Source organism: Tursiops truncatus (genome assembly GCF_011762595.2).
Source record: "Tursiops truncatus isolate mTurTru1 chromosome Y unlocalized genomic scaffold, mTurTru1.mat.Y SUPER_Y_unloc_1, whole genome shotgun sequence".
In the NCBI taxonomy this organism is placed as follows: Eukaryota; Metazoa; Chordata; class Mammalia; order Artiodactyla; family Delphinidae; genus Tursiops; species Tursiops truncatus.
The window spans coordinates 2,235,478-2,251,113 of record NW_022983136.1 but is presented as its reverse complement, the minus strand read 5'-3'; the positions used below and the strand labels follow the sequence as shown (position 1 = coordinate 2,251,113).

Sequence of the window (15,636 nt, the reverse complement as noted above, 5' to 3'; positions counted from 1 at the left end):
CTTTCTTTCCTCTCAACAAGTTATTTAAAGAGTAGTAACTCCCTTCTCAAATTTTGTTTGCTTGATTTTTACTCATCCTTCAGATTTTGATTCAAGCGTAAGTTTAATACCCATAGTTTTTCCATAGTTCATTATTATAGCATTGTGCTCCTCTTGTTTGTGAGTGGTCATTTTTACAAATTTATTACTTTAAAATGTTTCTGAGTGTTATTGTAAAGCTGAATTGATAAGAGTAGTTCCTTGCACAGAGTACGAAATAAAGGGAGAAATACAATGGGGAGCATTGGAAGTGTCAGAAAAGGCTACTTATTGAGACTTAAATGTCTGACTCAGCTGGAAGGTATGAGATTTTGCCCTATTTCATTTCTTCTTTGGAATAGAGAAAGCATCTTTCAGTCATCTCGAGGATGAATGTCAAGTACAAAATTTTCCAAGTAGATAGAAGGAACTCAGATTTCTGATAAAATCATAAAGCTGACTTAGCTGCTACCTCATGACTCATATGATATGAAATATAAATTTATTCTTATATAATGGATTTTATACTGGATTGGCCAGCAGAAATTCACCTTAAATGACATACTCCTCCCCTAAATTGAAAACTCAATTAGGGTAAAAGCTTCTTTCCTCATGTTTATGTGTTCCGTATATAGCACATTCTATGTGAGGACTTTGGCAAACAATGATTGAATAGTTTCTCTTTGCCCCAGACTGCCATCATAGCAAAGTGAATTTAGGTCTTGAGATAATTTTCTACAAATTTATACGATAAGTGTTCCTGAGTTGAGAGTGATGACTAAGTAGGTATGGGCATGTGAATAAGTGTATAAGTAAAATGTGGTATCATTTGTGTATTCATATCTGTAAATTATTTTAAACTATAATCAATCAGTATTTCATTAACTTCTATGTCAGGTCATATAGGCCTACCTAATTCCTTTACTTAATAAGTAGTATGTAGTAGGTAAAGAAAGCCACGTGGTAATGCCCAAATAGATCATAATTTTTTCATGGTGTGGAACTGGGATATTGCTTGGCCCATTCCAAAAATGAAAGTTAATATTGAGATACATAAAAATTTTAATTTAAAAATATTTAACTTCATTAAATTTCTTACGTATAACATTTCTAGTTGATTACTTGTGATAGAAGGAAGGTAGCTATCTCACTAGTAGTTATTGTGATGTCAGACATTCTGTACTCTGTAATCTCACTCTCAACCTTGAGAGCTATTCTACTAGAATCCTCTCGTGCATTCACATACACGTGAGCCAACATGAAAGCTCCACTTTGCTTCTACCAGTTTTGGGGATTGTTTTTTCACTGATGTGGTAGTGAGTGATAGATACCTGGGATTTTTCTCCTCTTTTTTGTCTTAGTACTGGGGAAGATACTTTTGTTTTTCTTTAACCTCTTAAAATATCTTCTGTTTTTCTCATTATTTTTTTAATCTCATTTCCTATTTCTTATTCATTCTTCTCTTTCACTTAATCTTCCATTTTTGCAACCTTTATCCCTTCTCACTCTTCTCTGTATTCTCCTCTTTTCCATCTTCATCAAATAAAAAATGTAGGATGACAAATCTCATTAGTCATTCAACAAGATGTTGTTTTTCATGTTATGTTTACCTCTTCCCCTCCTATCTGACCCTTTTAGTACCTAATTCTCAAAAGCAGTGGTTAAGCTCATCGACCCCAATGACTGCCCCACCGTCAGCATCCAGTGACACCCCATGGCTAGTATCCATGGCTGAAACCCACCAGGGCATTATTATTCATGAGTCGGTGGTGGATCCTCTCCATAGCCAGCTGTCTGACTAAACTTTAAGTATACCTAGAGCCATAAGGGAATCACAGTTATGTTTATTTTTTACATTTGCTTCATTACAATTAACTATATTGGCTTTGGATTTTGATGCATTAAAAGGACTTTTATCTTCTTTGGAAAATATATTAAAAAGGAAGCTTGAAGTTCTAAAACTCAAATTGTATTCAGTGTGTAATGTAGAACTTCAGTTTACAGGGATACAAAGTAGAAATTTGTTGGATTATATTACTAAGTAAGTAAAAGACCTTATACTGGCAGACATTTTGGCTTAAATGGATGTTTTTCTCACTCTAATTTTATTATGTTCTTTATTTTTCTTTTCCCTTAGGAAACACTTAAACTCTGACATTTCAGGAGCCACGGACCAAGAAGGTATCTTACATGGCTATAGACTGGAAAAGATCAAGTCAAAGGAGACACAGCGGTGGTCATCCTGCGATACCCTATCAGGAGGGAAGAAATACTGCTTTCTCACACTTATAACATCTTCTGGAAGAGCTGTTATAACTGTTCATACAGACACTGCAGGGTATACCAATATCAGAGTAAGCCACAAAAGTTATGGTCTGTTGTATCATAAATGTAGTTTAGAAATTAATATAAAAAAGCAAATGAAGCAGAAAATAAAATGGAAACTTTAAAAACTATTAATAATTAAATCCATATTACTCCACTTTACAGGGAGAAACAACTGAGTCCTTAAGGAAATAAAGTAACTATCAATGGTTACAATTATTCTGTGTTCTATTATTCTGTTTAGCAAGGATTTGGGAACAGCTACAAATTCCAAGAGTGTATAACATAAGTGTATATGAGATGAGATGGAAGCAAAGAAGTGAGGGTATTTCAGGAATTTTATGTAATTAAAAAAATTGAAAGATATACTGTAAAAATCTTAGGAAGCTATGGTATAAAATACTTAAGAGACATAATAACCCATATCTCACAATCCTTCCTATATCTGTTCCTTCAGACCCCGGTAACTCTGGGAACAGTACCAAGAAGCTGTCAGTTAAGCTGGTGGACCTCTCATTCTGCCACCATCAACATACCCACCTGACTGAAAGTAACAATTTTTGCATCTGGAGTCATCCAGAAGACTGCTGGGTACTTACTGTATAGGGGTAGTTACTTTTGGGGTGACATATAAAGTTGTGTGTAAAATTCTATGAAATATATGTACACTTTCATTTATGCAAGATGAATAAATTCTGGATATATGCTGTACAACATTGCTGTATACAGATTGACAAATGTTATACAATATGCTTAAAAATTTAAGAGGGTAGATGTCACGTTAAACGATACATAAAAAAAGTTTAATGTAAAATAGATAACTAATAAGAACCTGCTGTATAAAAAATAAACTAAATTTAATTTAAAAAAAAGAAAGTTTTTTCCACTGCAATTCACAAATGTAATCTTTATGAGGGTTACATAATCATATAGATATATGTAAACATATATCATCACTATGTAAAAGAAGATGCATAGAGACATTTATTCTTCAAATCAAAAAGAAAGCTGGATGGTACTTAGTGACCACCTAGAGGGGTCGGATAGGGAGGGTGGGAGGGATACATAAGAGGGAGGGGATATGGGGTTATATGTATATGTATAGCTGATTCACTTTGTTAAACAGCAGAAGCTAACACACCACTATAAAGCAATTATACTCCAATAAAGATGTTTTTAAAAAAAGAAAAAGAAAATAAAATAAAGCTGGAATATTTTCATTGAGAAGTAGAGAACTTACTAAAAATAATCTTTGAAACTATGGAAAGAACAGGAGGTTACGATTCTTGCATTGTAGCAAAATGAACAAAGGAAAAATGTTAAGCGTTGAGATCAGGGGGTAACAACATAAAGCCCTTGGCCTTTACTCTGAGTGTCATTCTGCCTGCTTGGATGAGAACAAATGCTGGGATAAGGATGGGTGAGAAGGAAGCAGGAATGATAGCTTGAACCAGACTAAAAGCAGTAGAGGTAGTCTGCCTAGAAATACCCAGCTAAGGGGATAATAAGTGACATCCAAATAAAGTTGCTGAATATGTAGTTTACGTTTCATAATGTTCTCTAAATTCCCCCTACTATTTTCCTCTTTTAATCAGCGTTATGGTCATTTGTACCTAAGTGGTTTAATGGACCTCCTTGAAATAGGCACATGTTTGTCATGTCATTTGGAATTTATATGTGGTAGAAAAAAAGATAAACCTTATATATTTTAATGCCCTTATAAACAATGTTAAGCATATACATAATGTATAAATATGTATCTTATAATTCACTTATAATATATACCTATATGTAATGTGGATATGTTTCTTATGTATTTAATATATGCCTATCTATCTCATATATATATGGGTTATCTTTGTTGCCTTATTCAGATACAGCAGGGTAGTCCTGTTCTCTGTCCCTTTGGCAACCACTGGGAACTGGTAGGCCTGGTCAGTGAGTCCTCGGTGGCCTGTTATGACCCAGTTCTTGTGACCAAGACAGCCCCCTGCCTATCTTGGATGAGATGGCTAATCAAGGCACCCCAGAAGCCACTGGATCCTATTTTTTCTCTACCCTGCAGTTTTTCTCCTGGGGTAGGACGTGGTATACAAGACAGGCTTAGCCTGAACAGGGCCTCTACCATTTTGACCTCCCATGGATTCTCTGAACAGTCGTGGAGGAGAAGATTAGGTACCTTCCCACTGAACAGACAGCGCTGAAATCCTCCTCCAGTACTTTTTGGGTCAAATAATGGAGACTCTTTTCCTGGCAGCACACAGTTACGCCTTCAAAGCAGTCAGCTCTCCTCTGCTAGCACATTCCCAATGGTACAATCTTGGACCTCTCCTCTTGCCACATCATGGGATCCTTCTCATACAGCTATGCCCTGGAGTACCCCAGTGGCTGATATTTCTGATCCTTCTGTTCTGTCTGGACCTCAGAACACTCCAACACCTGATATACCTACACCCTGGAACCTTCCTCACAGAGACGCAATGAAATGTAAGTATCAAACTATGACAGATTCACTAAGATCCTGGGTTAAACCTTTAGGTGGTATAACTGGGCTTCATACTCCACCGTTAGGTAATGTTGAAGGATCAGATGTTCTGTTTTCAAGTGACATAGATGGATCAAAAGTTCATTCTGAGATTAATACTGTTCAGTCTCAAGTTCAGTCTACTAAGGCTCCTTTCCATGGTCAACTTCTAGCTAGACCCTGGCTAGAAATTACACCTGCTGTTGGACCTTGGACCCATTTTGTGCCTGATAAAACAGGAATAGTTATGCAAATTCAATCTAGTGAGGAGAGTGTTAGAAGCCAAATACATCATGTAGCTGATAGAGTTGATGCTGTTGTTAAACCAGTAACTTATAACTTGCAACCATGGGTCCCTTTAATTGTTAATAAAATTGGATTCTGGGCTCATTCCATACTATATGAAGAGAGATCCCAATATCCTATGGTAACCGATACCTTGGAACCCTGGTTTCAGCCTGTCTTAAATATAGTTAGATCCCAAGGACCTATAGAAAAGACAGAAGCATACAGGCTTCTCCCTGAATCTAAGTCAACTCAATTTTGGACTGCATCAACTCTTAACAGGAACTTTACTTGAACTCCATCTGCAGTCAATACAATTACATCTTTGGCCCAGTATAAGACAAGGACGATCAGATCCTTAAGTCAAGTGGGTAGAAGGAGTCCATTGAATAAACATGACACTGTACAGTCAAACCCCAGATGCAGACTAAAGATACAACATGGCTTTTGGTTCATACAGTTACTCAGGTAAGTGATCCTTTAATCCACTCTAAAGTTGGTACAATCAGACCGTGGCCTCAGCCTGAAGCCGACATTGTCCAAACTTGGACCCAGTCAGGAACGCAATCAGCAAGACCTTTGACTCAGTTAAAAGCCGATACAACCAAACCATGGTTACAGACTAAAGGAAGCAGACCCTGGATTCAGACTAAATTCCAAATTGCCAGACCCAGAACTCAGACTGAAGAAGGTAAAGATAGACATTGGATTCAGCCAGAAGCAGATGCAATCAAATATTGGACCCACACTGAAACTGAAACAATCAGACCCTGGAACCATCCTGAAGCTGGTACAGCCAGGTCTTGGTTCTGGACAAAACCTGATCAAATGGGAGAGAGGACCCAGGCAGACTTTAAAACATCCACTCTTGGACTCAGCCTGAAGTTGACGTGGTTAGACCATGGATTCAGTCTGAAGCTGGTAGTATCCAACAATGGACAAAGCCTGAATCATCTACATTCAGACTCATGACACAGTCTAAAGTTAATACAGTCACAGCATGGACTAGGCGTGAAGCTGATGCTGTCAGACTCTGGTTGCAAACACAAACTGATAAAATCAGAACCTGGAGCCAACCTGAATCTCCGACAATCATTTCTTGGTCTGAGCCTGAATCTGATAGAGTCAGACCTTGGTTGAATACTCAAATGGATACGTGCAAACCTTGGATCGAGACAGAATTTGAAACAGCCCACTCCTGGGCCCAATCTGAAGGTGATCTAGCCAGATCCTGGACTCAGTTTGAAGCTGAAAATGTCAAACACTGGTTCCAGACTCAAATGGAGACAGTCACACTGTGGACAGAGCCAGTAATCAAAACATCCCACCACTGGATACAGTCCACAAAGGAAAATAGTCAAGCCCTGGAACCAACCCGATAAGGTGGAAACTTGGATACAACATGAGGCTTTTACGGTCAGGCCCTGGGATGAGTTTGAAGGTGATAATGATAGATTGTGGACTCAGTCTGAAGCGGACACGATGAGACCCTGGATTCAGCCTATAACTGATACAGTCACACAGTGGACTCAGGGTGAACTTTCAGAAATAAATCCATGGACAAAAACTATAGCTGACACATTCACATGGTGGACCCAGGCTGAATCTCTAGGAGTAAATCCCTGGGTGCAGTCTGACAATGATACTGTTAGACCGTGGACGCAGACTGACTCTCTCACAGCAAATTCTTGGACACAGCCTCTACCTGATACATTTACACAGTGGACCCAAGGCGAACCTTCAGAAATAATTCCCTGGACAAAAGCTGAAGCTGATGCTACACCTTGGATTCAGGCTGAGACCCCAGCAGTAAATCCCTGGACACAGTCTGAAACTGACATAGTCACGGTATGGACTCAAGCTGAATCTTCAGCAGTAAATCCCTGGACAGACACTGCAGCTGGAACAGTTCCTCAGTGGAAAAAGCTGAATCTCTAGCAGTAAATTCATGGACACAGCCTGTAGTTGATATAGTCACGCGGTATACTACATTTCTGGACATTGTCTGAAATGGATACAGTCACAACATGGACCCCAACAGAATCTTTAGCAGTAAATTCCTGGAGGCAGTCTGAAACTGGCAGTTATCTCAACATGGACCAATAAAGTAAATCTAGAAATAAATCCCTGGAAACAATATGAGACTGATACAGTCACAGCTTGGAAGAAACTCCACAAGCAGGCAGAAACTTCACAAGTAAACACCTGGACACACGCTGTAGCTGATGCAGCTCCATCATGGACTCAGGCTGAATCTTCAGCTGTAATCCCTGGATGGAGGCTGAAACTGATACAGTCACAGCATGAACTCAAGTTGAATCTTTAGCAAATCCCTGGACAGAGACTGTATCTTCCACAGTCATACCATGGACCCAGGCTGAATCTCTAGCAGTAAATCCATGGACACAAGCTGCAACTGATGTAGACATGCTATGGACCCAGGCTGATTCTCTAGCAGTAAGTCCCTGGGCAGTGCCTGCATCTGATAGTGTTATACAGTGGATCCAAACTGAACTTCCAACAGAAAATCAGTGGACAGAGAATGTATCTGATACAATCATATAACTTACCCAGGCTTAATTTCCTGCAGTAGAGACCTGGACACATCCTCTGGCTGATGTAGTAACACCATGGACTCAGGATATCCCTTTGCACAGCCTATATCTGACAAAGTCACACTATTTACTCAGGCTCTCACTCCAGAAGTAAATCCTTGGTCAAGGCCTGAGGCTGATACAGTCACACCGTGGATCCAGGTTGAATCTGCAGAAGAAAATGCCTGGACAGAGGCTGGTTCTGAAACATGCACACCATTGATCGTGGAATGTAAACCCTGGATAGAGACTGTATCTGATATAGTCACACCAGGAACCAAGTATGATTCTTCAGAAGCAAAACTTGGGATACTGCCTGAGGCAGGTACATTTGAACTGTGACTCAGTCTGAATCTTCAGCAGGAATTCCCTGGACACAGGCTGTACCTTGCAGTCACACAGTGGACCCAGGCTGAACTCCAGCAGTAAATCCCTGGACACAACCTGCAGCTGACACAGTCACAAAGTAGACACAGACTAAATCTCCATTAGTAAATATGTGGACTCAGGCTCCATTTCCAGTGGTAAATACCTGGACACAGTCTGAATCACTACCAGTAAGTATTTTGACGGAAACGGAATCCCTAGCTCTAAATCCACCAATACAGCCTCAGGCTAGGACCGTCACATTGTGGATTCAGGCTGAATCCCCATCAGTAAATCTTTGCATACAAGCTGTAGCTTCCAGAGTCATACCATGGGCCCAGGCTGAATATTCAGCAGTAAACCCACTGACACAGGCTGTAGCCAATGCACTCACACTGTGGACCCAGGCTGAATCTCTAGCATCGCATCCCTGGCCAAAGTCTATGGTGAATACAATCACAGAATGGGCCCTGGATGCATTTGCAGAGACCGTGTTGGGGACTCTACACTTTCAGCGCGTGAGCTCGTGTCTCTTTCTCTGACTGCGGCCGGGGGCCCCTCTGTCAGATATCCCGCCTCGCTGCCTGTCTAAAGCGATCACATCCTCCGGTCCCTATGCCCTTCTCTGCTGGCACGTCTCTGCCCGGTGTCGCTGGGGGCACATTCTCTCTGTGTATCACACAGAACCTGAAGGAGGTCTGCCCCAGGTGACACTGGCAGGGCCCCTGGTTTCTAGGTCAGGCTCTTCGGTGTCACCTGGCCAACCCGTTACCAGGGGGTCAGCGGACCTACAGCCGAGCGGTAGGCTCGGCCAACACAGAGCTACCGAGAGGAACGGAAAGGTAGCCTTGTCCTTGACGAAGTCAGTGAGGCCCCGAGTGGGCAGAGGGCCCCCCGGCGAATGAAGAGGGTGCTGCTTTCTGCACCAGGGACGGGTTGACGCTGGCCCCCGGGGCAGGCAAGATTCCCAGGGTGGCCATCAGGGTGGGGGCCCTGTGCGTGTTTAGCAGTAAACAGCAGGGCAGACGGGAAGGGAGCCCACCTCCTCTTTTCAGCCTCACCTTCAGAGCCTCATTTCTTCACCCAAATGCTGCATCCACCTTCAGGACATTGTAGCACACACGTAGCCACAACGTGGTTCCCAGTGGCCTCCCACAGATGCCTGAGGAGGAAAGAGAAACCAGCTGAGGGCAAACACCTACAGAGCAAAGGGAGCCCTGGAGCACCTCTCTAAGCAGACGGCCCAGGGACACGCGAACCAACCTGAGAGCTCCAGGAAGAGGAAAGCGTGTCCCAAGTCACCTGGGCCCCTAGCACCTTGTCTTCCTGTATGGTGCCACAGACAGGGGCACGGGGAATGGAATCGAGCCTGCGTGCTCCCCACGGTCACCCTGTCCAAGGCAACCGGGAGGAAACAGGACACAGGTGCACGTGACTCAGCTCCCACTATGCCCAGTTTCAACCACACCATCCCGTAGGCAGGGCAATCGTTCCAAGAACAACCCGTGGAGCTAAATGTGCACGTGGGCTAGATCCACAGAGGGGAGGCGGGGGACAGAAAACAACTGGGACAGTAAACAAGGGGGCGCTGACCAAAATCCTTTCTCGTGGAAACAGGTACGTGTAGAGTTCTGCTCAGGTACCTGCCCGTGTGTGGTGTGGGGGGGTGGGGGGGTAGTGGGGGGGCACGTGATGCACGTGCGTGGTCAGGAATAGGCACGACTACTGTCATGCATGCGTGGACGTTGGGATGGACGCGGGGACGTGGAAAAGCTTAAAGAGCTCAGAGAACGTACGTAAACTGTGGGCCAGTTGAAGCCCCCAGGCCAGGGAATCCAGCCCAGAGATACCACCCGTGGAGCAAAGTGTAAGTGGCATCACACGCCAGCACCCTCGACCAGGGGCTGAGACTAGAGGGAGGAAGAAAGCACCTGTGGAAGGACAGGGAGGATGCAAAGTACATGAGAATCATAAAGGGCCCGATGCCCAGGCCCAAAGAGGAAAGACCCACCCCCCACCCCTCCAGCCCCACTCCCATCTCAGCTACAGCCACCTTTATCTCCTTCTCCAGTGCACGAGCAACCTTTCCCCCACCCCTATGTAGGCCCTTGAGAAACACCTGGCCTTTTTTTCGTAAGCTTTGGCACACCGAGGCATAACCGACTGCCTCACACTGATTTTGCTGGTTTAAGACATCACTCTAATGTTCTGACAACCCTTGTGGCTCAGGAGTATGGCCGTGATGGCTTAGCTGGATTCTACCCCTGCTCCCCTGTCCCACAAGACTGGGGCGAAGGGCTGGGCTGGGATGTGATCTCATTTGGAAGGTGGACGAGAGCAGAACCACTTTCACAGGGCATCCTTAGGGTCGGCAAAATTCACATCCTCGGGTTGGCAGTGGTGAAGGCATGCATGCGTGCGTGGTGGCCCTTGACTGGGTGCAGTCCTCAGCACCTCAGTGTGTGCGCACGTGTCCAAATAAGGTTGCTGGCGTTCCCCAGTGCCATCAAAGCGTGTCGTCCCTCTCTCGGTCTCTCAAAAGACAGGATGGCCGAGTCAAGTTCGTCTCGTGCCATGTGTCCATGTCCGTTCCCGGAGGGACGCTTGTCACCTTATGTTGGCTAGCAGAAAGGCAATTTCTGCCTGCCACTCGAGCGTTTGAAAGGCACTATGCAAACGTGTGGTCACACAAAGTCCGAGAACCCGTGGGTGCCAATCACACACGAGGAGACGTCTTTTGGTGCCAGGCAAGGTAGAATTTCTCGGAGACTTTAAGTATCCAGAGGGGATCCCAGGAGAGTGAGCCACAGAGGGAGGGAGCAGATACGTACAGAAACAAGAACGCGCACGCACGCACACACTCACACATACACAGACACACACACACACAGACACAGAGAGAGAGAGAAAGACAGAGGGGAGACAGACAGACACTCAGACGGAGCTCTTCACTGCGTGGCTTTTCTGCTCTTGAGCAAAGGAATTTTAGTCGAGCAAAGAGCTGGGTTTGCCGGACACTCCTCTCTCATGCCACAGAGCTTCGGGCTCTCTGTCCCCTGGAAGAAAAGTATCCAGCAACTTCGGCCACCATGCATTTCCTTGTACATTTCCTGAGAGTTCCCAGTGGTTAAAGGTCCCGAGGGAAACCAGATTCTGATTTTCTGAGTTTGGAGCGGGAACTCCTGGCTCCAACTGGCACAGGCCACATAGGTATCACAGGGCACCCGGGCACCCCAGACGCAAGGCCGGAGGCCTCCCTGGAGGCCAGCTCCTTGTGGAACCTGGGCTGCTAAGCCGGGCGGGGGGAACGGGTGTTTGGGGGACCCGGCAATCCCTGAAACCGACCTGTCTCCACAGGGCGAGGGGCTAGGCAGCCGAGGGTGACGCCCACTGTCCTCGCCCTGATTGGTCGTGATGGGGCCGAGCGGCCTGGGCGTGGCTTGGAACTCCTTCCTGCCACCTGGACACGCATGCCTGGCGGCCAATGCTCCTGCGCATGCGTTTCAGCGCTCTTCACCGCAGAGGCTCCAGGGAACGGTTCAGTCCGCAGTGAAGCGTGATTCCAGTCGCTAGGCCTCCGTGCTGTGCGGCCCTCGTGCTGAGCTTCCAGCTGCCGCACCTTCGCCGCTGCCCCAACTCAGAGCCAGGTCCGCATGGGCAGTGAGGCGGGACCCGGGGTCATTCTAGGTGTGGGAGGGGGTCCTCAGGAAGCAGGGGCCCGCGGGTCCCCAGGTGTGGTGCGGGAGGTAGGTAGGGTGCTGGCACTAGTTGATGGTGGGGGCGAGGAGGCCGCCATCTTTAGCGAGGAGGTGGTGCAGCAATGCCCGGCCGTGTTGGAGGGAGAGGTGGCGCGTATCGGGGAGGTGTTTTGGCTGCCTGTGGAGGACATGATGGATGAGGTTGAGGTGGTGGCGGAGGAGCAGCAGTAGGAAGAGCAGGAAGAGCGGAAGCAGGTGGTGGCGGAAGAGCCGGAGGAGGAGCCCCAGGAGCAGGGGCAGGAAGAGCCAGGGCCTCGACCCACGATCACCGGGTCCCCGCTGGAGGCGCTGCAGGCGCTGCAGGCCCTGCAGTTAGAGCTAAGCACTCTGAATACCCAAGCCAGCAGGACCTACTCTCGGCTCAAGCGCAGGATCTGTCAGCGGCGGGAGTCTCACTTGGATGGCAGAAGCGCCATCATTCAGGGCATCCCTGGCTTCTGGACCAGAGCCGTATCCTTACAGAGGCCCCTTGGGGTTGGCTGCGGTGAAGGAGGAGCAGGAGTAGGAGCGGCGGGGGTGAGGGTGGGGTGGGGGAGGGGGAGCGGTGGGCGCAGGTGCAGGCCAAGAGCACTGAGGAATGTGGGTACAGGAGGGCATGAGTGGCTCCAAAGAGGCAGCAGGAACAGAGGGAGGCCACAGCTGTAGGTGTCTGAGCGAAAACTTTGGGTGAATGGTCTTGGCCTGCAGCGTGCACAGCAGTACTTCCCCAGGGTGGAGGGAAGAGCCCGTGGCAAGGTCACAATTGGGAATAGCCCCGAGCACCCCTCACACAGAGCAGTTACTGGAAGTGTGCATTATCCCGGGGAACTGGCAGGAGACAAGCGGAAGTCCCAATACCCGTCCTGGTCAGTCAGAGCCCGTGTAGTTGTTCCAGCTGCCTCAGTGCAAAAGCACAAGGTCCTGCCTGCACACAGGGTGAAGTTGTAAGGGGCAGCTGTCCTTGGCCGGACACCAGGACCCCGGACACGCTCTTGGGCCGGCAAGAATCCTTACCTCCCCAGGCCTTTCACCAGCACACTCGAGTCTGTGGAAGACACACAGGCGCAGGCACGCCCCTGACCTCCCCGTGGACCCTGTGAGTCCTGCAGAGCTCCAGACACACCCACGCAGGCCCTTCTGAAGACAGGAAACAGGGCAAAGGCCCAAGGCTTCATCTTTGAACACACACACACGCGCACGTACTCACACACACACACACACACACACACACAGGCACTCACACAAACACCCACAAGCCCATGCACACACGGCGTAAGAGAAGGCATGAGGCAGCGACAGCACATCTAGACCGCTTACGGAGTGACATGCCGGCACCCAGCACACACAGGTCAGGTAGAGATCAGGTTCGTTCAGGAAACAGGCCCTCCCCGGGTGGGTGCACTGGACCCCAAGGCAGCCACAGGCAAGAGCACGTCTGATGGCAGGGCAGGGGCCGAGGATGTCTTTGAGGGCCGGATGGGCGTTAGCGCTTACGGATCTGGCAGATCTGCTGCTGCAGTCTCTTCCTCTGGCGGGTCTGGGGACTGGTTCTGCGGCTTGTAGCTCTTCCTTCCCTGAGGTGTGGCATGTGAAGCCTCCTTGACCTAAAGCAGATAATGAACCACCCCCAGATTTCGGCCGTGATCAGTGACCAAGATGAAGACCTGCTTAGCTACATGATCAATTTGGAGGTCAGTCTGGAGAGACTGGGGCGTCGTGGGTGGAGGCAGGTGGCCAGTAGGGAGGGGGCGGGGTTGTCCTTAAAGGTTGGGTGTAAGCAGCAGGAGAAGGGAAGGGGAAATGGTTCGTGGCTGCCAAGCAGGCAAGCTCAGGACCCCTAGAAGAGCTCCTGCCCTTCTTCTCCTCTTGGGCGTGGCAGGTGAAGGAACTGGGCCATCCGAGGCACCACTGCAAGTTGAAGTTTTTCTTTCGACCCAACCCCTACTTCTGGAATGACGTGATCCTTAAGGAGTATCACCTTAGCATCGCTGGTAGGAGGGGCTCCCGCGGGGCTGCGGGGTGAGGGGAGGCTGGGGAAGGGCGTGGATGCTGGGCCACCGTGACTGTGATCCTTTCCTGTCTCCCCTGTCTTCCTCCAGGATACAGGGCGTCTCGTTCCACTAGCATCTATTGGTTCTGGGATTATGAACGGGGAGCTCCCAGCCACAGGCAGGACCCCACCGGCCTTCACTTCCTCAACTGGTTGTCTGACCACAACTGCCCAGGGTCTAACAAGATTGCTGAGGTGGGGTGCCTCTGGTCCCCCTCAGCGGTGGTGACGCTGGAGTCCCCCGGCTGCTTGGGGGGAGGGACGTGGGCCTGGCCTGCCCTGTCCCGACCTGGCCCCTTTCCCCTACCAGATCATCGGCGAGGACCTGTGGCCCAATCCTCTGCGCTACTACCCGAGGGAGGAAGGCCCCACGGGGACAGGTAACTGAGACGAGGACAGGTGGTTAAGGAGCCCAGGGGCTGGGCGCTGAAATGAGTGTGGTCCGGGTACACTGGGGCTCTCCCTTTTCCCAAATGGGAAAGCTCAGGCTGAGAGCACACTGTGGGCGGAGCTGGGTTTCAGGTCACCCCGGCCTTGGCGGCGGGTGAGAGGGTGAGAATGGAGCCGGGAGGACTGTAGGGCACACGGAGTAGCAGGACTCTAACCAGCTAAACTTTCAGGGTGAGTGCCCCAGGTGTCTATGAAAGAGGCAAGCACCTCCTTAAGCAGGCACCTGTGTGTGAATCATCAGTCCCTGGCTTCAGCCTGCCCTCAGCTGGGGATCACCTGGGCCCCTCCCTCCTGGCAAAGGCCTACAGATGCCGAGGAGCTTCATTCCGAGTCTCCTCCCGCCTCTTTGCTGACTTTCCGAGTCTTCTTTGAATTTTCACGTCCATCCCTGAGCCTCCCAGCACCACCACACAGACAGTCCCGGAAACGGCACAAGGCTAGCTGGGGACAATATTGAGGACCTGGGGCAGGAAGTGGCAAGGGACCACAAAAGGGCTGGGCCTACCGCCCACCAACGCCATGTCTCATATTGCTGGACACAGCCAGTGTCCCCTGCTGAGACGCCTTGTGCCCCGTTTGTGTTCCCGTCCCTGTGCTCCTGTGTGTGTGTACGTGTCTGTGTGTCGGGCGCACTCCAGACCCAGAGATGAAGGCACCGGGGGAGCCTCAGAGGTTGGCCAAAGAGCACCAGAGTCAGGAGGCGTCTACAGATGTGGGAGACGGGTGGAGGTGTCTACCTACGCGGTTCGGGTGCCCACGGGAGAAACGAGGAAAGGATGGCCAATGAAGGTTCCAGAGAGCGGGGCCCCACGTGCCGGGAATGACGCCCAGAGAGACATAAACACGCTCACAAGTGCTCCTGTCTTGGTGTGTGTGTATAGGTACGGGGGTTTGTGGAGTATTCACGAGTGAATCAAGTGGTGTGGGGCTTCTTAGCCCGTGCCTGCGGACCTCCCTGTCTGTGGGCGAGATGGCGGGCCTGGGGAAGTGGAGGACGTGGGGAGGGCAGGACGATGTGGGATTCCGGAGAGGCCCAGGGCCTTCCTCACAGGGCAGGGACTGGAAGGAGGAGGAGGCAAAGAAAGAGAGCCTGCTGAACTGGAGACTTGCTCCGCAGGCAGGGCAAGGAGACAGGGAAGGGCCCTGGCCTGCAGGGGCCTAATGGCCTGGTGCCGCCTAGGGCCCGTGCCTGAGCCAGCAGCCTCCGTCCAGGACGTCTGGCGCACACTGGCACGACGCGAGGCAGGTGACTCCTTAAGCTCAGGCTGACCGTTGAGCACACAGGGT

At 48.7% G+C, this 15,636-nt stretch overlaps 2 pseudogenes; both read left to right on the top strand.

Annotated features, from left to right (window-relative positions):
• Nucleotides 1-1,152: 1,152 nt before the first annotated feature.
• On the top strand, nucleotides 1,153-7,861 carry LOC141277711 (uncharacterized; annotated as a pseudogene).
• A 3,904-nt stretch (nucleotides 7,862-11,765) lies between these two features.
• Nucleotides 11,766-15,629, top strand: LOC117310643 (testis-specific Y-encoded protein 1-like; annotated as a pseudogene).
• Nucleotides 15,630-15,636: the final 7 nt, after the last annotated feature.